Source organism: Nanorana parkeri, unplaced genomic scaffold (assembly GCF_000935625.1).
Source record: "Nanorana parkeri isolate BGI_ZX_2015 unplaced genomic scaffold, ASM93562v1 scaffold164, whole genome shotgun sequence".
Lineage (NCBI taxonomy): Eukaryota > Metazoa > Chordata > Amphibia > Anura > Dicroglossidae > Nanorana > Nanorana parkeri.
In genome coordinates this window covers 400,163-425,035 of record NW_017306432.1, presented here as the reverse complement: position 1 = coordinate 425,035, position 24,873 = coordinate 400,163, and the positions used below count along the sequence as shown (strand labels likewise).

General features: G+C 44.3%; 1 long non-coding RNA gene across 1 annotated transcript in view; it reads right to left on the bottom strand.

Annotated features, from left to right (window-relative positions):
* Window positions 1–11,118, bottom strand: part of LOC108785469 — a 31,130-nt gene extending 20,012 nt beyond the window's left edge. Inside the window, exons 1-2 of the long non-coding RNA XR_001941133.1 lie at window positions 11,025–11,118; window positions 4,328–4,456 (exon numbers count right to left, since the gene is read on the bottom strand). This is a non-coding gene — a long non-coding RNA (uncharacterized LOC108785469). The remainder of the gene's footprint in view (window positions 1–4,327; window positions 4,457–11,024) is intronic.
* Window positions 11,119–24,873: the final 13,755 nt, after the last annotated feature.

The following is a 24,873-nucleotide window of genomic DNA, read 5'->3' as shown; positions in this document are numbered from 1 at the left end:
TAAAATGTATTGTGGGCGGCACAGGATGAGAATAATGTTTAAACAATAATGTCATCCGTATGGCTGCTAATCCAATCAGAACCATTAAACGTCTCAAACAACCAACTTCATTCAGTCACCATTATGCTCAGACTCTGAAGCGGTTTAACCTCATCAGAAATCAGTGTGATTATCTGTGTAGAGAAGCAGAGTGTCAAGGATTTTACAGCAGCAGAGTAGCTAAGAAGCTTTACAAAAGGTAAAAATACATAACCCACTAAAACTAATACAGCAGCTATAGGTGACGCCGGGCTGCACGCACACATCATATGCAATGTACAGCAGTCTCTTCCCCAAGGCCTCACACAGATAACGTCAAGGCCTGACCTACTTTATATATTATATGTGGGGAAAATGTCAGCAAAAAAAGGAGGATGAGATATCAAATTCCATACAATTTAGACTGCACATATGAAACACCCACAAGCACCCAGATCCCAGAAAATGGGGAGGAAACGGCAACACACCCCAGCGGGTCCTTGGCTCTTCTCCACCCCATGTGGCCCATTATTCTGATGGGTGGCTTCTGTACCCAATAGAGAGATGCAGGACGGGGCAAGGTTGGCACTTACATCCTCACGTTCTACTAGCCATAACTCTAGTTCAGCATTTCGCAAACTTTTTTTAGTCAGGTTACCCTTTTAAAAGTATGCAAAATCTCGAGGCACCCCATTCTGAAATGTCATGGATTTAAAGAGGGACCCCACACAAAAAAAGTGGGTTTCCCTCTTCACATCAAAGTGCCCCCTACAAATCAAGTATTCCCCCCCCTCTCTTCAGACCAGTCACCCTTTGCATCAGAAGCACCCTTTCACATCAGGAGCCCCACTTTCATATCAGAGTTCCCTTTTACCTCAGTCTTCATTCCCCCTTTACATCACAGTCCCACTATCACAAAATTTTGAGGCACCCCTGGGGCACGATAGCACAATTTGTACGGTAGATGCATTGCGCGGTACCACGCAATGTGGTGCAGTGCGGCTAAAAAAAAAAAAGCAGGGCATGCACTATTTTGTTTTTTTTTAATCACACAGCAGGGTATTGCGGTAGCATGCATTGCCATTCAAATGAAGCAGGTCACTTTAAAGCAGAACTCCAGGCAAAATGGTTCTTGACTCTTGCAGTTTTATACATATCTGACTACAGTAAACTCACCGTTACTCTGCATCCACGGGGATTGGTAGATTCCGGATAAATGTGGTTGCTTGAGAGTTACCACTAGGTCTAACTAATGCCATACCCCATACTATACCATGTCATAAACTCTGTATTGACTTCATATTAATATTGAACTGCAGTAATCAAAAGCAAAGACAAATAGACCCACTAAAGGACAAATAGAAAGTTGAACAGAAGAACGATATGTTAGTGCACTCCTGGGGTGGTGTGTTGTGTTGTGGCCGGTGTGCGGCTCCTGATATTGTTAGACCGGGGTGTCCAACTGTGTGAAGGTGAACAGAAAAAAGGGAAGGAGCGCAGCTGACTGGCACAGGGTGTAAGGATGGGAAACTATCATGGACAAATATGATGTACTGGCACTTGTGTGATGGAAAGAGGGGGCACAAGGGTGGTGTATACTTCTGATGGGGTCTCGCCGTATGGGTTGGGAGGTGTCACAGGGGTTGGAGCGCGGTCGCAATCCTTGCGCAGAAACCGATGTGGGAAAGAGGGAACAATTGTTTAGAATTTCTGCACATGTGTGTAACTGGATGTGAACTCGTTACACACCATGAGGTTTGTCGTCTGGCGCTATCAACATCGAAATGGGTCCTGTGGTGGGTTGGAGGCGTAGTGGCAAAGCACGTTCTGTTCCTAAAGGTTGTAGTTGGAAGTGGTTCCTAAGTCGGTGTATCTTTGAAAGATGCTGTGTGGGGTTTTTTGCCTCTCCCCCCTCTCTCCAAACCAGCCAAATAATTTTTATCGGACATCAGGTCGTGAACCAGGCCAGGACTTCTACAATCAGGAGCATCCATCTCAACCCCCACACTGCAAGTCCGTCCCAGGATCTCAACAATCTCGAACATTCATTGGAAACCCCACACAGCATCTTCCAAAGATACACCAACTTAGAAACCACTTCCAACTACAACCTCTAGGAACAGAACGTGCTTCGCCACTACACCTCCGACCCACCACAGGACCCATTTCGACGTTGATAGCGCCACACCCCAAACCTCATGGGGAATAAAGAGTTCACATCCAGTTGCACACATGCAGAAATTCTAAACAATTGTTCCCTCTTTCCCACATCGGTTTCCAACCGGTAGTCCACGCAAGGTTTGCGACAGCACACTAACCCCTGTGACGCCTCCGTAAAGACAAATAGACACACTATAAAACATAGACACATGATCATGTCCAGGATAATATATGCCGCGGATTAGCAAAACAGAGTACACAGGGGATTTTTTTTTCTGGTTAGATGAGAGTTCTGATCAGCTGAATACCGGATAACAGAGTTCACTGTATTCATAATGACAATATTTCTCTAATACGTTTCCACAATTTGGTTTCAAGACTGAAAACAAGTATGTACATAGAGGATAAAAAACAGCAATATAGTTTACATTATGTAATCATTAATATAATTATAGTTTGAAAGCTTTCCACATTTTAAACAAGTTACACATCCAATTTTTACCAATTTAAAGTTTGACTTGATCTAGATAATGAGACGCTTGTCTGTCCAGTCAGGGCAAAGGGACAGTGTCTACTGAAAGTTTACCCCCCAAAAAGTTATCCATGCTTCCTTGCCGTCACATGGCAAAAGTCACATGCTTCCCCATACTCAGAAGCTCTGCTCTATTTGGGTATAGAAGAGCATGTGACCTCCACCACATGACATTGCAAATGACTTAATTGGCAGGTCCAACCAATGTCATGTGAAGGGGAAAGCGATGACGACATCCACCAGACACCAACAACATCCGACAATGGAGCATACCCTGGGTGGACTACAGTACTGCAGTGGAGAGTTGGCGAGAGAATGTAGAGCAAGGGTGGGCAATACCAGCCCTCCAGCTGTTGTGGAACTACAAGTCCCATGAGGCATTGCAAGACTAACAGTTACATACATGACTCCCAGAGGCATGTTGGCATTTGTAATTAAAGCACAGCTGAAAGGGCCAGAGTTGCCCACCCATGATGTGTTGCTGGATTGGGGTCAGGGGGGTCTATCAGCATACACTGTCATTTTGCCCTGGATGGGCACAGCAGAGGGGAGGGGGCAGCGCACTGATCGGCAGCTTATACAAGCAATCCGCTCTATAGCCGGCAGTTCGCTTGTATGTAAACAGGCATCGCTGCCTGTTTTTACATTTGGGCAGTTTCCCCGTGCGCGAGTGGGCGGGGCCAACAGGACGTCTTTTGACGGCTTGTTACATCCAGGAAGCTCCCAGCCGGCCAATCTGAAAAATCTCATCAAAACATGGCATTCAATAATACCATCACCGCCTTTATCAATGTCAATTAAAATTTCATCTGATTTTGAAATGAAAGGAGTTTCCCCCAACAAAAACCACATTAAGTTTCATTCAACAAATTTTCCATCCTGCTCCTTTGATAATTTTTCAGCACTATGATTGAAATCATTCATCAAATTGACTCCAATAACTTTTAGGAAATTAAACACAGGTTCTGAAAGCAAATGTTTTTAAAATGAAATGTGAATTATGTATACCCATGGGGTGGACAAATGAATATGGAACACAGGAGCCAATCTATCCAGTACAGAAGCCAGCAGGATATTTTTTAGAAGCCAGCTCCATTGATAATAACTAGAGACAACCTCAAAAGTTGAGCACCAGCTATAATTATTAGGGAGCACTGGCTACCTGGCTCCTTGGATTTGTCCAGCCCTGGTACACCCAGCTTTAGTTTTCCCCCAAAAAAGAAAAAAAAGGTAGAAAGAAATGCTCGCCATCTCTCGCAAGTTTGTGTTACCAACATTCAACAGATAAAAAAGCAAAAGAAAGAGAAGCACATAAAATAAACACATTCAATCTAAGTTAGCAGCTAGTTGAGCAAGCAAGTAACAAAATACTCAGCATAGTCAATTATTATACGGGATGTATATAGCGCCAACAGTTTGTGCAGCGCTTTACAAAACTGAGGGAGACAATACAATTAACAATACGATTTCAGTACAGGAGGTAGGGGGCCCTGCTCGTGAGAGCTTACAGTCCATGCAAGGCAATAAAGGATTTGGTCTTACTTAAAGAAATGAGTCACTCCTGCTTTTATCTTGAGGACAGTCTACAGTTTATGAAGAAATCAAACAAGCGCTTACCTATAACCAGGGGCAGCGTCCAGCAGCGATAAGGACTGGCAGGTCAGGAGACATTCCACTTTCTAGCAGAGTTCCCCGTAGTCAAAGCAACAGCTCAGCCCCCAGCAGGACAGAGGCGTCTTGCTCTGTCTGGTGTCAACAGGAGAAAAAAGGCAGTTCAGTTCACCCTCAGGGACACGTACAATCCATTCTCATTACAGCCAAACCTGTATCCATAAACAGATTTACCGTGCACAGGAAAATACAGATAAAGAAAACCTGTCACAAAGCCAAGCACGGGATGAATGTCAAAGCCAGAGAGAGAAAAAAACTTCATGCCTAATGAGTAGATCTAAAAGGTATAGGCAACTCAGGTTCTATATAAATATTGACTTAACCTGCAAAAGTTGAGGTTCACCGGACCTTCTGCCAGCTCCGGAGAGTCTCTATTCTGCCCCAAATATGAAGGCTGCATCATTGGCCAATAAGTAGTCTGAGCAATGAAGCTGCCAATACATCAGAGGTGGACAAATTATTTTGGAACGCAGGTGCCAATCTGTTCAATTTAGGTGCCAGCTCCATGGGCAACTAGAGATAATTTTTAAAGGAGCATTGGCTACCTGGCTCCTGGGATTTGTCCATTCCTGCTATACATAGTTGCCAACTTTTGAAGATAATTTGGGGGGACACTTTAAAGGGCTTGAGAAGAAAAATGTGGCACGCTATACCTGGTCATACGCTGGACGTTTATATGAAAATTCTTATCAGAACATTCGTTAATGACATCAGAGAATTGACAAATGTTTAAAATGTCCTTGATTTTAACATTCGATTTTGGAAATGGATGAAGTTTCCCAATTAAAAATAAATTCAATGTTAAAATTGAAAAGATTTCCCTCCTGCTACTTCGATTGTTTTCATCACTATGGTTGACACAATCCTCGATTTGACCCAATCAACTATTAGAAAATCTAACAATGTTCCAAAAACAAAAAATTCTACTGGTGTATGGCCAGCTTAAGTGTGCCATGTGAAAAACACAAGGGGGCATTAGCAAAAGTGGATGTGGCTTCAGTGTGTGGCTTGTAGTGCTGCATCTTTCCCACTATGCTTGAAATAAAATATGGGGTACACTAAAGAGAAAGTGAGAGCAATAATAAGCCCCATCATTATGTCAGGGGGAGTTATAGAAGCCCCATCATTATGTCAGGGGGAGTTACAGAAGCCCCACCGTGATGTCCGCGGGAGCGTGACAAGCCACGTCGTGATGTCCGTGAGAGTAATAGAAGCCACGTCGTAATGTCAGCAGGCGTAATAAAAGCCCCATTATTGATGACAGCGGGAGTAATAGAAGCACCATTATTGATGACAGCGGGAGTAATAGAAGCACCATTATTGAGGACAGTGGGAGTAATAGAAGCCCCATAATTGATGACAGTGGGAGTAATAGGAGCCCCATTATTGATGTCAGTTGTAGTGAAAGAAGCCCCATTGTTGAGGTCAGTGGAAGTGAAAGAAGCCCCATTATTGATGTCAGTTGTAGTGAAAGAAGCCCCATTGTTGAGGTCAGTGGAAGTGAAAGAAGCCCCATTATTGATGTCAGTTGTAGTGAAAGAAGCCCCATTGTTGAGGTCAGTGGAAGTGAAAGAAGCCCCATTATTGAGGTCAGTGGAAGTGAAAGAAGCCCCATTATTGATGTCTGTGGGATAAATTAAGTCCCATCGCTGGTGTCAATGGGAGTAAAAATAAACCCCATTTTAGTGGTGGCAGGGGAAGCAAGATTAAGCATTGGTGCTCAGTGGTTACTAACTTGAACACAGAGCCTCTGCTTACTCGAACTATGCTGTGACTGGAGAGGCACATTACATTTTTGGCCAGGCTAGAATTGCCAAGGCTTGTGACAGGTTTACTTCAATCATACATTCAAAATATATTTGAGTTAAAGATAAACATTTTGCTTACATTGTACCTATTATACAATCATACTGTCACCCTAACATTCATCTCGTGTGTCTATCTAAGTGTGACCATTAATGGTGATAATCAGTAAGCTTGTGTGTCCTCAGTGGGGTAATAAGCACCTCCAGGGTTTACAGTCAATTTGTTGCTGCACAGGAACTTTTCATGACCTACTGCAATATCCCTCTGTGAAGCGGCCTGATTTATGTACACCTTGTACATCCGAATTTGTCAAGTACCAAGGTCCCAGAGATGGAACAAGTTGTTTGAGTACCTACTCATTGTTTACCGAGAGACCATTGTCTATGGCCACCCTACCTCTTAGTCATGATCTTCTGGGAAGGGGAAAGGATAGAGCATATGGTCTTCATTGCTCTGTACTCGCTGGATAGAGCTTCCCTCAATTCATGTCTGGGTGACCACACAGGAAGTGAAGGGAAATCTCGTCAAAAGAGACCAATTGTGACAGTTTCTAACCCTTCCTCATCCCACTAGAAAGTGCTTTCATGTCTGGATGCCAAGTTACTTTACGTTCTGCCCCTGGAAGCCGGGCAGCATGTCATTACACGCTGCCGGGCATATCAGGAAGCCGGGCATCGTGTAATGACAAGCTGCCCGGCTTCCTAATACCGGAAGTATCGGGCTAGACATCGGAGCATTTGGGCGAGTACTCGCCCAAATCCTCGGCCTTGGCACCGTTGCCGATACTAGTATCAGTGCATCCCTAATTATGATTATAAAATTCTAGATTTTATACAAAGAAAAGAAACAGTACCCATAAAAAACCCTTTCCCTGTAGGCACAGGTGATGTCAAAGGGCCTTCTCCCAAGGTACACAGGATTTGGGATCTTCAACCTTCACAGAAGAAGGTCCATTGACATCCCCCTTGTTTCGATGAGCTTGCCAGAGATAGGGGGAAAGGCAAGTATTTTTTTTTTCTCTTTAACCTCGAGTTCTATTATCTGGGGACTACCTAATAAGCCAACTTTGCATTTCCATGTAAGGTCCACTTTAACTAGAGAGCACTGGAACGTCCTTATTATTGCAAGCAAGAGTTTTACTATCTGCTGGAAACTCCCAGAGCAAGCAATCATTCCACCGTCTATGAACAAAGAGGAACCAAACTCTTAATGCAGACTGTCATAACCCGTCATAAGTGTTTCCAGTCCTGACTCCAGCAAAAAAGTGATCCCTAATTATTCCTCCACATAAAGAGAAATGAGGCAAACAGGGGCAACCACTGAACTCCTTCTGCAAGTGCTAGTTTAGTGGTGTCCAGCATTCAATGTTACTAACCCACCACAAGCAGTTGGCTCAGAACTCCTGATCTACTTACTTGTTCCAGATCAGAAACGCTAATTGATGCCTGTTATTCTGATCCTCGGGCTTTAGATTTCTCTAAAAGATTTCTGCAATGGCAACCCCCATATTTCTCTCTTGACAGGTCTCCTTTCATGTAAACCTATCACTTTGCCCATTTAGGGCAAAGCAACAGGTACACGTGACATTTCTCCCCCCTCTGTTGTAGATACCTTCCTCCCGATCTGCCACCTCCTTGCATGCCATGTGCAATACCTAGTACTCATCTTCGTCCCATGATGCAGTGCTCTGCACAAAAGGCCAAGCCCTGGTGCTGTCTCATGGGGATGGGGGTCCTTAGCTCTTTGTAAACTCCAACACAAACACAGAGCATATAGTGCTTTATACCTAGGCTGCAGCAGGCAAACAGGGTAGTGATGGAGACCAAGGAAGGTAGGTATCAGTAGCAGATGGAGTATGCTATCAAGAGAACCTGTCATGTTTCCCTATATGCAAAAATTGACACATTCACGGTTTAGTGATAATCTACCCAAATTAGACATCTCCAGGGATCTCAAGTCTCCCTGATGTTCAGGGAGTCTCCCTCTTTTGGACAGCAGCTCCCTGATGTCCGCGATAGAGGCATTTTCTCCCTGAAAAGGTTTACTCTGAGTAAACCTTTGCGGTAAGATATCAGTGGGTAAGGTCAGAGTGAGGCTTGCCTCCTGAAGGAAGGTCATGTGATCTCTAGAGTAGCCTCAGAACAATGCTTGGCTCTCAGAAGGAAGAAGCTACTTGCTGCACAGAGAGGGTGGACACACAGACTACTATTGAGAGCAGGTACAGTCACTGCTGCAGGGTTGAGAGTGCGCTGTTAAACCTTTGTGGATAATATAGAATTAATGATATGTCCTGGTTGTCTAGTTATAGAGAACATTTATTTCATTTGCTGTCCATAGCAACTAGTCAACTGTGTATCAGGGACTTTACTCCTCAGTGTTTTTTTAAAAAGGTCTTGGGCTGTCTAATAAATTGTGACCTTTACACTGACAGATACTTGAATATCAATTCACAAATCTGATGTATATATAAATAAATACTATTATTGTATTATTGGTATATGGATTTTATTTTACTATGACGGCCGCGGTAAAAAAACAACCCAAAAAATAGAAAGGGCACCTCCCTGAAATGAGACGGGAACCTCCCTGAAATAAGGTTTTGCAGGTTGGGATGTCTGCATCTCTATACCATGGGTATATGGTAACAGCAGTTAGCTTGGAGCCATTCTCATAGTACCCATGCAGTTCTCAGCTGCAAGAGATCCCAATGTGTGACTCCATTAGACAGCATCTAATTGAAGCTTAATACATAGGCCTGTCCCTATTCTGGAAGAAAAAGCCGCTGCCCCTGCCATTAGTTTGATCTGCAGAATGTACTAGGCACCTATGCAAATGGTACAACTAAACTTTTAAAGTATGTGTAAACCCAATCACTAAAATCGCAGCTAAGCTTTAACATGTGAACGCTGATCTCCAGGATAACTTTTTTTCCCCATAGTTCTCTTCAGGGTCATGGAAGGACATATACGATATGATATAGGATTGGAGAGGGGGGGAATCCCTGCGGAGAGCGGTGATTGACAGTCCTTGTTCTTTGCAGGGAGATGAACACGGAGTGAGCAGCGCTGTGTTTCCGCTCACTTACTGATCAATAGAGCAGACGTGTGACAGTTCCAATTGCACATGTCAGCTCTAACTATGGGGATGAGTGTAATTCACCTACACCATAGTTCTCCTTTAACTCCCCTCTCTCTGATCGTCGGCTTTAAAAAAAAAAAACCTTTTTGCTTACCTAAAACCGCGGTCATGTGACGCTCCAGCCCAGAAGTGGAGTGATGAAGGTGCAAAGGGATTATAATGGACCAGCCAAACATCTGCAGTGCTGAATTAGTGCCCCCCGCCCCCAGAGACGGCACCAGTGATGGAGCTGGACAGCAGACTAAAACACATTGGCAAAACACTCGGCAATGCACCTGCTCTATGCGCGGTGCGTCTTTTATTGTGAACAGTTCTCCTAATGCATTGCACAACACAGCACACCTCTGTGTGTTGTGGTTCGCTGCGTTGTTAAAAAAACAGCCCATTTACATGTTTTCGTCTGTTGCCTTAACACAACCCACATTAACATGTCATAACGCATACTAATTAACGTCCGGCAGTGGAAAAAGTAAATGGGCCCTCAGGGTTTCCATCTACTTCAAGCGTTTCCCTCTTGCCCATCCCAGACTCTGCGCTTTTGTGTTGTCACCATCAGAAGGCCCTGTGACAGGGTGACAAGTGACCATTTGGAAGCGCACTGTTGTCACCATCAGGAAATCCATCCTAACAAATGACACACAGCCATCGCTGGAGTGCATATATGTAGACAGGAAGTAGTTTCAAAAGAGGCTGCAGGAGATCAGCAACAACAAAATACAACAAAGGATGATAAAAAAAAATTAGCGCTGATCCTACGCTCTGTAAATTTCTCTCATTCAGCCCCGTGGGACTCTTTAGGTTCACTTTATAGCGGAAGTAAAGTGTGCGAATTGAAAAATTGACTGTTTGAGTCTCTTCTGCCATAAAAGCTTCTACCTGCCTGTCAGCAATTTTTTTTGTACATTGAGCCGCACATGCACAGCACAGTGCACAGAGCCTGCCGAGATGAAGTAACTGCCGTACACATGTGCATGAGTTGCATAATGCCGGCCAACCATGAGGCCAAAGGTGCCAAACCTGGAAGACCGGGAGAAGATGGCAGCGACGGTGGGGAGAACGCAGCACTGGAGGGGGTTGTTTTACAAGGTAAGTCAACCATAATGCGCTAATATACTGTGCGTAGCACATCAAGGCAAACACATGCGGTGGTGGGAGGGGCAGTGGGGGACTCTACTTCCTCTTTAAGCATCTCCCTCCTTTCCCATCAACTAATCAATGACTAAAATTATATATGCACAGGTGCTATAATACACAGTTCTTTAGCAACCTGAATGTCATTAAATTGGGGTTTACATCTACATTTAGCACTTCTCTCTCTCCCCCCAGCTCAGAAGTTATCAGATACACAGACCTCCATATCTTCTACTGGAAGTGGACAGCCCCTTTAAGCCCCCCGAGCTGTTCTCAGGAGTCACTATGACATCATCACGATGCCATTCTATCACCATGGATGTGGACCTGATCCAGCCATGTCCCCTCCATGCTCCCCGGTCTGCCGTGTGCTCGGTCTCTTCCTATGTTGGTGTGCCTTCCTCTCTTTGTGTACTCACAGGCCTGCAGCACACTGCACATCAGCTGATACTCCAGCTTAGGAGAGGCCAGCAGAGCCCACAGAACAGCACGCAGACCTCTAATCAGGATCCCGGCGGGCTGTCAGTCACTCTGTGATAGTAATATGATTGCTGATCCCGCGAATTACCTGCTACACACACCGTCTTCCTCCTCTCTCCCTGCCTGCAGGAGATTGCCATGTGCGGAGGGCGGGCTCCAACCAGTCTCCTCCCCCTCACCGTGCTCTCAGCAACAATAGCCCATGATGGTACAATGAGCTCCCAGGGAAAGTTTACGTTTGTCCGTGTTTGTGCCTGTGTATGTGTATATGGAGCAAGCAGGGAAAGGTTATGTTTGTCCCTATGATGCTGCACGGTGTGCGCTCTGCTTATAGGAAGTGTAGAGAGACTTCTGAGAGTTACAAAAAAACACATCGAAGATCAGGGCTGTGCAGTCTTTTCAATGTTTTGTGTGTACATACCATGTGAAGGAGATCAGATTAATATGAATAATTGTAAAAATAACACGTAAAGGGATCAGATTGTTGTAAATGATCTAAAAGTGGCACATTAAGGTCAGTAATGTAAATATTCCAATAAAAAACTATAAAGGAGATCAGCCTGATGTAAATACAGCGCTTCCGGTCCAAGTGAAAATAGTGGTGCTCGCAGTGACAATCACGGATGGCGCCGTGTACAACAATCAATGAACGATAGAAATCACCAGCACTCGGTAAATTACAATTTTTAAAAAGTCAATTTATGTGGACGAAATGTCACACATATCGCATAATCCAACATTTCGGGACCACGCAGGATCCCTTCATCAGGACAGAGATGTTGCATCTCTTTGTGTGACGTTTGTGTGTTTGTGTGACGTTTAATCCACATAAATAGACTTTTTTTGAATTTCATTTACGGAGTGCTGGTGATTTCTATCGTTCATTGATGTGAATATAACACATGAAGCAGGCAGAATAGTGAGCAGTTGCCTAAGGCAACCAATAAGCATTAAAGCATAATTAAATCCTCATTCTTTTTTGCATGTATCTACTGCTAGCAAGCATATATGCAAAAACATTTTTTTAAAGTCACCAAAAAGGGTTTTACTTACCTGTGTAAGGTAAGGTGTGTACCTCCCGTCCGAAGATCCTGCAAAAGATCATTGGGCGGGCGCTTGCGCAGAAGAGATCTTCGGCGGGGAGGAGAGGCATAGGGTAAGTCAATGCAGCAGCATGCACAAGAATAGACACGGGACTGTAAGCAACAGGTGTCATCGCCAGATAAGAGACGTGCACCAGTGCTGGAGGGATTGCTGAAGACTACTGGAAGGAAGAAGATGACCGCATTAAGAGGCATCATTTCGGGTAAGTCCTTAAAGGAGAACAATGAGGTGAGTGCTTTTCAGCTTTTCACTCACCTCATAGTTCTAGCCGACCTGTGACAATGAGACTGTCACAGGTCGGCTCAGTAGATCGGGAGGTGAGCGAACACATACCGGTGTTCGCTCACCTCTCGATCCTGTCACGGCTCTCTGTAGTGACAGGGGAGGGGCTGGATTCTGCCAGCGCTGACTGGCAGTACGGACGGGGAGGGGGTTTAAAGGAGAACTATGAGGTGAGTGATTTTCACTAATGCTCATAGTTCGAGCCGGGGTGTAACAATGAAACTGTCAAACGTCGGCTCAATAGATCGGGAAGTGAGCAAACACATACCGTCGCTCGCTCACTTCTCGATCATGCCCCTGCAGAGAGCCGTGACCGTCACTCACGGCTGCCTGCAGGGATTCCCTCTCCAATCCAACAGCACTAACTGGCAGAACGGACAGGGAGGGGGCGGGTACAGCTGGCTCTGCCTCTAGATAGGCAGAGCCAGCTGTCAATCACGCAGCTGGGTGGATCTCGACAGTAATGTCGGGATCTTTCCTGGCTGCGGCGTCTCAGTATACCGCGAGCTGTAGCTCGCGGTATACTGAGCTTTGGGTCATGGGAGGACGCAAGTTTGTGTCCTCCCATGACCCTTAGGAGAACTATGGGGAAAAACACTTACCCTATAGTTCTCCTTTAAGCTTTCAAAATGAAAGAGAGATGCTGATTGGTTGCTCCAGATTCTGTCTGCTCCAGTTTTGATAACTTCCTCTCAATGCGTATTATTAAAGGTACATGTTTGCTGGCAACATTTTGGAGACAGTAAAATAAATATTTAGGCCTCATTCACAAGGCTTTATTTCCGAAAGGCGGATTTATGCGGCAGGTGGCTCTGGACAGTCTGTACAAAGCAATGGCAGGCTGACAGTATCCAGGGACCATCATCTGTCTGTGACTGCAGGTATTCCTCCATGTGCGATTATTACCTCCGAAGACGAGCGGACAGGTGCAGCCACTCTCATCCAGTCATTGCTTTGTACAGGCTGAGGGGCCGCAGCTGTCCGAAGTCACCGGTGATTCCTGGCGCAGGAATCTGCTTTCAGAAATGAACGCCTCTTGTGAATGAGGCCTTAAGGGTTCATTTATAGCATTGCACAGTGGCAGCACATGGTATGTGACTGGAGCCACAGCGCACCTCCCTCATGCATCCACAATGCATAATAAAAAAGCTCTGGTTTGGAGGTTACATCAGGTATAAAAAGATCCATGGCCTCAGGTGACAGCAGTTGGGACTGGCTATTGGCCACTTGATAACCAGTGCCTGATTGCAATGAAGGGAGAGAGTCACATGCTCCATATTGGGGGGTTACTTGCATGAGCGTCCCTACACTTTTTGCAGGCTGAGGCCAGCGAGAGGGGGTTCGAGCGGTACCTCTGTCTGGCGTCCCGTCCAACTCACTGACGTAACTGGTTGACAGGACACCAGCCAGAGCGCCCCACTCAGCTCCTGGCAACCATTGACATGAGTAAGCTGGATGGGATGCTGGCCACTGTGTCACAGGTTGCTACGAGCTCTTAACAACCTGGGGCGCTCTGGCAGGAAAGGAGGGTAGGTGGGGTTTGGGCGTGCTGGTGGTGCACGTTCCAGGAGGATGGCAGGGTGTGTTGATGGTTCACGCTAAGGCGGAGGTGGATCATCTCACCCCCCAGCTCTGGCAGGCACCCTGCCCAGCTCGCTGATGTCACTGGTTGCCAGGAGCTGGGCAGGACACCGGCCAGAGCTTCCGACTCTGCTCTTGGCAACCAGTGACGGCACTCGGTTGGGCAGGGAGAGCTGGGCAGGGAGATGTGTATAGCCCTTACTCATCTCCGTGCCCAGCTCTCATTAACTTGGGATGCCTCCCTATGGGAAGACGCAGCAGCTCGCAGCTACAAGCAAACATGAACCCTCACATCCATGCAGGTCTGGGTGCCCACACGGATGCATGGTGTGCACACTGAGCAAGTCTCTGCACGTGCAGGCCCTTAGTATCTTTGTCGACTTTGCTGAGCATACACCTGTGGCCAGTGCGTTTCCACTGGACCTTCATGGTGGGTTTTTCTTTTCTAGAAATTAAAATAGTTCTTTACCTTTTTTCTTTCTTTATTGAAAATGATGTGTAGCATTAATGTGCAGTAGGGTTACCTAACAGGGAAATTCCTTCCATGACCTTTCCTATTCATTTACTTTCCAGCCTATGGCTTGGATAGGGTTGCCACCTGTCCAGGATTCACCCGGACTGTCTGGGTTTTTAATGCTGTGTCTGGGTTTCATGGCAGCAGAAACCCCGGACACAAGATGTCAGGCAACCAAAATTAAGATAGGAGCTACTGGCCCCCCACTGAAAATAGTCTAAACTGTGATATTTACATATGAATGGGTGGCGCTATTTAAAAATGAATAAGCCACCACTCATTCTCTCAAAAAAATATCCGTGTATTGCTAGAGTGTTCGGGTTTCCCTTGAAGAATAGGTGGCAACCCTAGGCTTGGATGTGCATTTAGCCATGCTGGGAGCAATCATATAGCTATAACTGTGCTTTCTATTTTCCCAGAGGAAGCTACAGACACATATAAATACACATATTATCCTGGCAGCGCACAGCAAGGGACTGAGATGTTTCTATTTAGTATAATCGCTGTCTTGGCAACTTAGTTGTTCTATAAATTAGTCAGAAGAGGAAGCTCATCCTTTCATTGCCTATAGAGCCCTGTAGCTGAGTTTCTATCACTTTCTCTATGGTTAAAGTAACGCTGTTGCTTTAAGTTTATTCAAATGCACCACCGCCAGCCACTACATCACTTCAGTGCACAGCAAATTACAGTAAGGGGATTGGACTGTATGGATGAGCTTTGGGTTCATGCTGACCATGAGTTTGATCCAAACCCAAGCTGTTCACAGCCCACCAAACAGGCGAAAGGTTTGGTCAGTTTGCCCACCCGCTGAACCTCTGTGTCCTAGCAACCAATAATGTTGTAAAAACTGCACAGCACCATTGGTGGCTAGGACACATGTGGCTAAGGCGCACAGCATCATTGCTTGTGGCTAGACTCACCCACTGGCATCTAATTTCTCTAGTGGATTCAATTGCAATTATTGCCTGTTCAGCCAGTTTTGCGGTCCAGGCAGATATACCATGCAGCACTGTTAGATCCTCAAACTTCACTGAAATGGTAACACAAGACAACCAAAGTGTAGAAATACAGTGATAAGGCATTACTCACTTTTTATTATTATTATACAGGATTTATATAGCGCCAACAGTTTGCACAGCGTTTTACAATATAAGGGAGACATTACAATCACAATTCAATTCAAGACAAGATGGTAAGGAGGGCCCTGCCCATGAGGGCTTACAATCTAAAAGGGATGACAGTCTTTGCATCACAGAAAAGACTTAAAGGCTTTTAGTGTTGCCTCTCCTTCTCCCAGTTTGAGTGGTACTGTAGAGGAAATTGAAGTAGGCCGACACCAAATCAAATTCAGGTTGCATTTAAAGATTAAAAAAAAATTTAAACTAACCCCCATCCTTCTCCTCCTGCACCACACCTGCATACCAACCCCCAATCTCACGACTGCACCTGTCCCCCAAACTCCCCCGCCTTCCCCACTGTGCTGATCTAACCCTTCTTCGCTCTTCCCTGCTGTATACTTAAAAAGTTCTGTCACCAAGTCCACAAGCTTTCTACCGCAATCTTTATCTGTGGCCAGTGCAGTAGGACAACATAGTTCACACTGACTGCGCCTGTGCAGTAGGACCACATAGACTTGAAGGGATCTGAAGACTGATCTAGTCTCCCATCACTTCAGTAGATGATGTGATATGTAGGAGCCACAGATAAGTTATTAGTGATGGGAGACTTCCTATGCTGGTAGCTAATTGCAGATATCTGCAAAGATCTCTGCAGCTCAGAAGAGATCAGCAGCATTATTACTAATGCAGGGTCTGCTCTGGGTGTAGTATGGAGTCTTTAGAATAAGGCAAATGGTGCCAATACCTGGTGAATGTTCAGTAGCAGCATGACGGTAATAACAGTGTGCTGCTATTATACATGCATCATAACATCGTTAAAATGTAGACCAGCACCCCACCAAGTAGGAAGCACATCCAGGGTCTGAGTTGCAATGGGATATGTCATTCTAATTTCTGGTTCCATCAGTTCACACTACCTCCCTACCCTGTGGCTTCTACTGCAAATTGTAAAGGCACTGTAATCTCCATTATGGCTGTAATCTCCATTATGGCTGTAATCTCCATTATGGCCTTGGCACCACCGTGCCTGAACTCCCTATCTTACCACCATGCCCCCCCCTCCCCACAACAAATGCTCCCCTCCCTACTGTAGCTGACCTTCATCCTCATCCTCCTCCCACACCTAAACTGCATACCCAACCCCACTCTCACTGCTGCGTATGACACGCCGTCCTCTGCCTGACCTCTGCTGGCTAGGAGAACTTCATCTAGAGTTACAGCTAACAGCTACTTGCGGAAGCACCACTGCACCTGTAACCACCCCCCTCACACAGTCCCCACCCTTGACTGCACCTTATCCTGGGCTTCTGGGGTTTTATAGAGCCTGATTTGTGCATCACTTAGCTGTAGATCCTCAAATCATCTCTGAATTGGTGCTGACACTGTCCTTCCTTCTGGAGGGTGGCTACTTTGGTTCCCCATGATCCCTGTGTGTGTTGTAAAGTACCCACCACTCCAAGATCGCTCCCATGATGGACTACAATCTCAATACAAATTAGTAAACTAAACGTGAGATCGTAGTCCATAGCTTGGAGTGGTGGCTACTTTACAACACACACACAGGGACCATATATACAGTATATACACTCAGTGGTGTATTTTGGTTTTGTGCTGCCCTAGGCAAGACTAAACTCGGGCATCCCCCCTCAATCTAAATTTGCCCCACCCCTTCCTGTTTAGAACATTTTGCGCAACCTGTCAGTCACTGGATACAGTGCACATGGGCTCTCAATAGAGCTGTACATGGTCTCTGGCGGGCTGTACGGGGGCTCAGGAGAGTTGTGCAGGGTTTATGGTGGGCTGTGTGGGGTCTATGGTGAGCTGTGCAGGGTCTCAGGAGGACTGTGCAGAGTCCCTTTCCCTGATACATGTGTTGCTCTTCTTACCTGCAGCCCAAAGTGTCATCAGTACCAACAGAATACATTGCAGTCAGCAGCCTGCTTCTAGGAAATCCCACCATAGATCACATGCTATGGCCAGCCCCGAGCCACTTGCTGCTTCTCCTCCACCTCCTGTACAAAGCCAGCCAGAACGCATCTCAGTGGGCCCTCTCCTCCACCGGGCAGCTCTCTAATTAGGCAGCCGCTCTGAGGGCCTTATGGCCGCCTAATTTGCCTTATTGGGCAGCCGCTGTTGCCTGATTCTGTGCTGCTTAGCCTCAGCCACCGGGCAAGTGCCCAGTATGCCCAAAGGTAAGTCCGGCTCTTTGCAGAAAATGCCGCCCCCCTGGAATGTGCCGCCCTAGGCAAATGCCTAGTTTGCCTTGGGGTAGATACACCCCTGTATACACTAATGCAATAGACTGCTCACACCTATGGGTACTTTTAATGCATTTTTAACATTTAACATCTGAGTTTAATTTCACTTTAAAGGAGAAGTATTGGGAGAATAAAATATACTCTTCTTGAAGCCAGCATGGCACATTGCTGGCTCAATATACCAAAAGTTGGATGATCAGGAACTGCAGGCAATGACATCTCTGCATTATTGTACCAGGGTTCTGCTTTAATTAATTGCATTTCACTATGTCTATAGGTCTTTACTATTCATCTGAACATTGCTTCGTAATTCATTCCAAACTCTTCTTGGGTCAAGCCTGTAGTATTAAAACCACATAAATAAACTGTTACCGCCGGAAGGGGCGGAGGGAGGGCACACCTCCATGTCCTCACACCTTTCTCAGGCTGCACACAACATACATTTTAGAAAAGACCATCCATCACATCCAAAGATCAGTCCCCCATAGTTCAAAGCCAGCAAGCTTGTTTACCCAAAACATCAGCATACAAACACAGTGAACAAGAACAACCTTAACATGCTCAGTGTGTTGTGCTTATTCATAAGGCTTCCATATTTACTGTGTACTGTGATTATGGCACTTATTGGCATGGAGCTATCAGTTGAGTCTTGCACTTTCTGCACTCTATGACAGGTTGTGCTAGTCAGTGACCATCAGGAAGTTCATTCTCCAGTGCTGGAAGCTGTAGCATTAGAGTGAAACAGCTGCTGTTGGTTTTGGATGCAGGTTTTCATGGACAAACATTGAGCTACAGAAAGTGTCCTTTCATTTCATGTTTAGTTTACCAATGTTTTATATGGGTGGTGAAAAGCTTATGCTATGGCTGTCTCTGCTAATTTCCACTTAAACGTGCATTAAAGGAAAGCTGTCTAGGGGAATAGGAGAGCTGCCCTTGCTGACTTGTTGTGGAAGATGAAAGTTCTGGTGCTGCCCTTATCCTAATCCACTACTCGACGATACACTGATTTGGAATAAGCATGCATCCAGGGAAGTATCAGATCACCTAATATGTATATTCTTGACCTGGGTCAGTGGATATCTAATTAGTAAAGTATTACTGACTTTAAAAACAAGTCAGTAATAGCACAGATCTTGATCTTTGTATTACATAGAATCCATAATGTACATAATTTGGGGTGGGATTGACACTTGAGAACACTACAGCTGTGACATAAATTGGCAATTTAAAGTTTAACTTTGGGACACAGCACTACCCTCTCTACTAGGATGACAATGCTGCAGCTCAAAGGTGGCTTAATTGCTCCTCCATGGGGTGGAGCCATGCTAAGACAGAAAGGGTATTACTGGCTGGATCTCCATAAGAAAATAAAGGGAAACAAGCCTATAAAAAAGAACAGTATTCACATTTAAGGATCAGTAAGTGGTAATATATTACATTTTTATTTTTGGATTTACATACGCTTTAAATCCTTTATGAGCAGGGATGGCATTTCATTCATTTTGTGAGAATGCTCGGAGTTTAGCTTTAAGTTAATTTATTAAACACGCGGAAGGATGGTTACTTGGTTTTCCCCTTTATTTTTTCAATTACAAAATAAAGAGTTGGAATCTGATTATGTGAAGCAATTCCACTTTCTTTTTTAGAGATTGAAGAGTAGCATCCTATTATCAGTGAGGGAAAATAGCTCCATCTGGTGGACAAATATGGGAATTAAATCTATCATAGCGGTCAAGAGTCCTGAACCCCCGAAGAGCAGTCTTGTGGTTGTGCGCTGCAGTTTCTGTGCCCCACAGGCTTTCCTGCAGTATCTAAGATACCCTGTAGAGTGGCAGCGGATGCTAGAGTATTCCTGCAGCCAACAATTGGGACAACATGGCACTCTGAGCCTGAGTGGTTTCCTGCCCAAGGGTGCCTACATAGTTGCATTGCTGACACCATCTGGCAGTGGTGCTAGTGAATGAGCATCTCCTTATCTATATGGCTACAGAACACCAATCCTGGAGCATTTTCCCGCTACTAATGGTAGGGCAGATTTTTCTTCCCACTGAGTCCAACAACTAGGCATGTTTTTTCATCGACTGCCACCAGTGATGGAACATTTTTCGATATCAACTGTGAGGCATTTTTCATTCTACCAACAATGGAAATATTTCCCCTCTCACTGGTACCATACTGGGGAAATTTTCCTTCCACAGATACCATCACCAGGGCACATTTTACTCCCACTAAACAGTGTCACTGAGGCATTCTTTTTTCCAATGACCACTGACACTGGGGAATTCTTCCTTCCATTGACCACTGACACTGGGGCTTTCTTCCTTCCACTGACAACTGACTCTGGGACATTCTTCCTTCCAATGCCTACTGATACTGGTGCATTCCTTCTTCCACTGCCCACTGACCCTGGGGCTTTCTGGGGCATTCTTCTTTCTACTGTCCACTGATGCTGGGGCATTCTTCCACTATCCACAGGCACTAGGGGATTCTACCTTCCACTGACTACTGACACTGGGGCATTTTTTCTTCCACTGACCACTGAAACTGGGGGATCCTTCCACTGACCACTGACACTGGGGCATTCTTCCTTCCACTGACACTGGCGCATTCTTAGTTTCACTGACCACTGGGGCATTCTTCCTTCCAATGAACATTTATACTGGGGCTTTCTTCCTTCCATTGATCACTGACACTGGGCTTTCTTCCTTCCATTGACCACTGACACTGGGGCTTTTTTCCTTCCACTGACCACTGACACTGAGGCATTGTTTCTTCTACTGCCTGCTGACACTGAGTCATTCTTCCTTCCACTGCCTACTGACACTGAGGCATTCTTCCTTCCACTGCCTACTGACACTGAAGCATTCTTCCTTCAACTGCCTACTGACACTGAGGCATTCTTTCTTCCTCTGCTTACTGACTTTGGGGCATTCTTCCTCTCACTGACTACTGGAGCATTCTTCCTTCAAATGAACATTGATACTGGGGCTTTCTTCCTTCCATTGACCACTGACAATGGAGCTTTCTTCCTTCCATTGACCACTGACAATGGAGCTTTCTTCCTTCCATTGACCACTGACACTGGGGCTTTCTTCCTTCCACTGCTTATTAACTTTGGGGCATTCTTCCTTTCACTGACCACTGGGGCATTCTTCCTTCCACTGAGCACTGACACTGGGGCCTTCCTCCTCACTTCTTAAGTGCAGTCCATCTGACAATGTCTCTTTAGTTCTGAGGAAGCAATTCCAGCACATTCAATCTAGCAGATGTTCTCCAGCAGACACAACCAGCACAGCAATTATCTGCCTTTCCTCTGATGTCATCTTTCTTCCTTCTTCCCATGTGTTGCCTCCTCTCAGCACAATAAGGGTAAGGACTAGACTAGGATGCTTTGGGAAGAAAAGCAGGGCCGCACAATAAACATTGCGGGAACAGCAGGGACAGAGGTAAGGGTTGGACCAGGTGAACTGAACTCTGGGCTGTGGGAGTATGTTTTGTTTTGTGTAATAAATTAAAATGTTTCATAAATGAAATCATTTTTGGGTCACGCCTTAATGACCAAGGAAACATGTGGGTCCCGAGGTTACACAGGTTGAGAACCACTGTCCTAAAGGACAATTTGTACTAAAGGTAGAGTTGTCCTTTAAAGTGAAAATGTGCTTTGCCCATGCACAACCACTTTAATGTCATATATTAATTGCAAGATCCAATTTTGTCCCAACAACATATCTGATAGGTGTATGGTACAATTAAATTTTTTAAAGCATATCAGGCAAATATAATACAGGAATAACAATAGGTTTCATCAGTATCTCTGTAAATATATCTAACCAAATACAATAATATGTCATAAAGATATCATTAATAGTACTACCTAATACAAACATATAGTTTTATAAACAGTATCAATATAATCATAAATAGTTGTTAGTAAAAAGCAGGAGCGGGGAGAAATCTCGATATAGATTATGATATACAATAATATATCATTATTAATACTACCTAATACAAACATATAGTTTTATAAACAATATCAATAAAATCATACATAGTTGGATTAGTAAAGGCGTAAACATTATTCCTAAAGAGCAGGGGTGGGGAGAGATCTCGATATAGATCGCATACTCGGGTAGAATATTACTAGTTGGGTATAAGACGAGAATTCTGTTATAAAGGTTATTATGATCCATGAATAAAAAAGTGTTTCTCTATCGATTGGGGCATTCATTACTATACCTGTATATTAAAAACATTTATAAATGGCTCTAATCACTTTAGATATATCAGACCTAGTCGAGGATTACTCATAAAAGAGGGTATAATATTAGAACATTATCACAGTTTATTAACATCTATTAGATACATTTCATACATCAGTTGATCATTTGTTATACACAACCATTCACATAGATTTTAATTTAAAATATTGAGTTTTTGAGATACACCCCTGCACTGAATGTTTGTTTTTTATATATATATATATATATATATAATATTGAGTTTTTGAGATACACCCCTGCACTGAATGTTTGATTTTTATATATATAATTTTTATCTTCAATTGCCTACCTCAAACCTTGATCCTAAACGTTTGATTTCTTACATCTTTTTCTGAAGGAGGGCTAGCGCTGTACGTTCTAAGAAAATACACTTTAATGTCATACCTTTGCTCCCTGCTGCTCCGTCTACTGTTGGGAGACACAACAAAACTAGGTACATACAGGTATTAGGATCATGTGACCCATGCCTTTCTTTCCATGTGGCAGAATTGTTGATTGGCTGAGCATTGTCACATGGGATGGGGAGAATCCTTGCCCTGCATGAGTAAAATACAGGTCCACTCTAAAGAAGTTGCACATAGACAGTATTACTATTGACTTTTACTATACTATTACAGTATAACATTTTATACTATTGCAGCATTACTATAGACTATTGAAAGAAAATAATAATGTTTTTTTTGTCTAGACCTGCTATACAGTAAAATGGTTACCATCCTTCCCATGTAACAATGAAACTAAAACGTTTTTGATTTTTCCTGGCCTTCAACGTTTAGAGTTCCAAATATTTCTTTAACATATTGAGCTAAACTTGCTTAACCCTCCCTTCGATACAAGAAGGGAGGGTGAAGTTCACCATTGTGATAACTCTCTCCATACGAGTCAGATGAGTTTATTTATACTAAATGAGCTCGTGAGAAAGCTGGCAGAGAACCAAGCACATTACTAAAATAATATTGTCAGTCAATGCCGGTGTTCTGCTCTGATTAGACCGCAAGTAACTAAATCTTGATTGCAAGCTATGATAGGTTAACTGCTAGTAAAACGGGGCACGCTCAGATCACTGGAGACTAATCACTTTGGACTGTGAAATTACACAACTAAATTAAGTTATTCAACCTGCTAAGACTGATGATCATTTTTCGGAGAGATCTTAAGAAAATTCAATTGAAAGGAGTCCAGAATACATACGGCATCTTGCGCTATCTGGAAATGTCAAGGATGTTATAATTAAACGTTCACTTATCCTAATTGCAAAGACTGCAGCTCTATAGAGCATCTTGTCAAAAAAAGATAGACGTTTCCCCTGTTATGGATTAATCTGGGATTAGTTTTGATGTGCTGATAGATGGGACAAAGGAACTATTTCAAACTATTTCAAAATATATAAACAAGTGAACATCGAATTTTGTACAGTCTGTCATAGACCACGCACGTTGATAAGTACAAAGTTGGTTGTAGTTTAAAGGTGAACCGTGTCCTTAAAAAAAAAATCTTAATTATCTTTCAAAAATAAATGCGCAGTCACTCCTATCACCATCCCTTTTGATGAACCAGGTCATGTCTTTTGAAAATGTGCTTGTGTTGTCAAAATAAGAAGATTGGGAGAAGATGGCAAACTTTGGTCAAGGATGTTCGATGATGAAATAAAGTTTTTTTTGTGCTACATAACAATTCAGTCCACTTTTCAAGCAAACTAGTGCTTGAAGGTTAGTTTAATACTGTAGAAATTAAATGTTATAAAAGGTAAAAGTTATAGAGTGGCCAAACTACTTACTTTTCCTGGAGAAAATGCATCTCCAGGCTCTGTCAGGGACCAGGACACCTCCAGGTGGCACCGTGGAGCTGAAGCAGATCCTGCAGTTCCAGCGCTCACTTGCAGGTGTCTCTAGGCAGTCAGTGGCTGTCTGGGACTTGAGCACCTCCAGGTGGCGCTGTGACGCTGGAACCAGGACCTGCAGCTTCAGGGCTTACCTGCAGGTGGCTCTGCAATTAAGCACCACCTGGTGTTACCTGGGAGGGTATTTAATCCTTCCCTGCAGTGGGGATTTTGCCACAGTATTGTCGCCCTGTCCTGAGTCCTGTAGCCTCTTTGGACCCTGACTCCTTCCCTCCTGTGGCCCTGCTCCCCTGGTTGACTTGCCTTGTTGTACTATGTGTGTTATTCTGTTTACCTTTAGTTAGCTAATTTATGTTGCTTGTGGGTGTTGGTGGGGATGTTGGCGTTTATATGATTTTGTATGTCTATTAAACTATAAGTTCATAGCCTTGCGTGGTGTGGTCGAGTATTTGGTCCTCCCGTATAGATACCTGCACACGGTGTGGGGCACCTGTGCACGGTATCCTGACAGGCTCCCTTAAAACAGAACTGAAGACAAATTAAGTAAGAGAGGGTTATAACCACTCTCAGCTTTTTTTCACCATCTGTTTCCCATTGGAGAAATTTCCCATCACTTCTTGTACAATAGCCACAACAGGACGTGAGAGGATATCCCTCCTAAGAGAGGCAAATTACTGGTAGTCAGCAAGGTCACCATAACAAGTGTCCATAGTGGAAGACTTCCCATCTATTCCTGTTCTGGTGACAGCTCCAAATTTGGAATTTTCATTCATTTTCACTTTCAGTCTACAGGACAAATAGTGAGTGTGAATCTTCCTAATGGGGACTTAGAGAGGAATAAAAGCCTGGCAGGTGTTCTAATCCCTCTCCACTCTATTCAAACAAAAAATGCTTTGCTTTCAGGTGCACAGGATCAAACGCCTATTCATTTGGTTGCATGATATCAACTAAAGCAAAGAT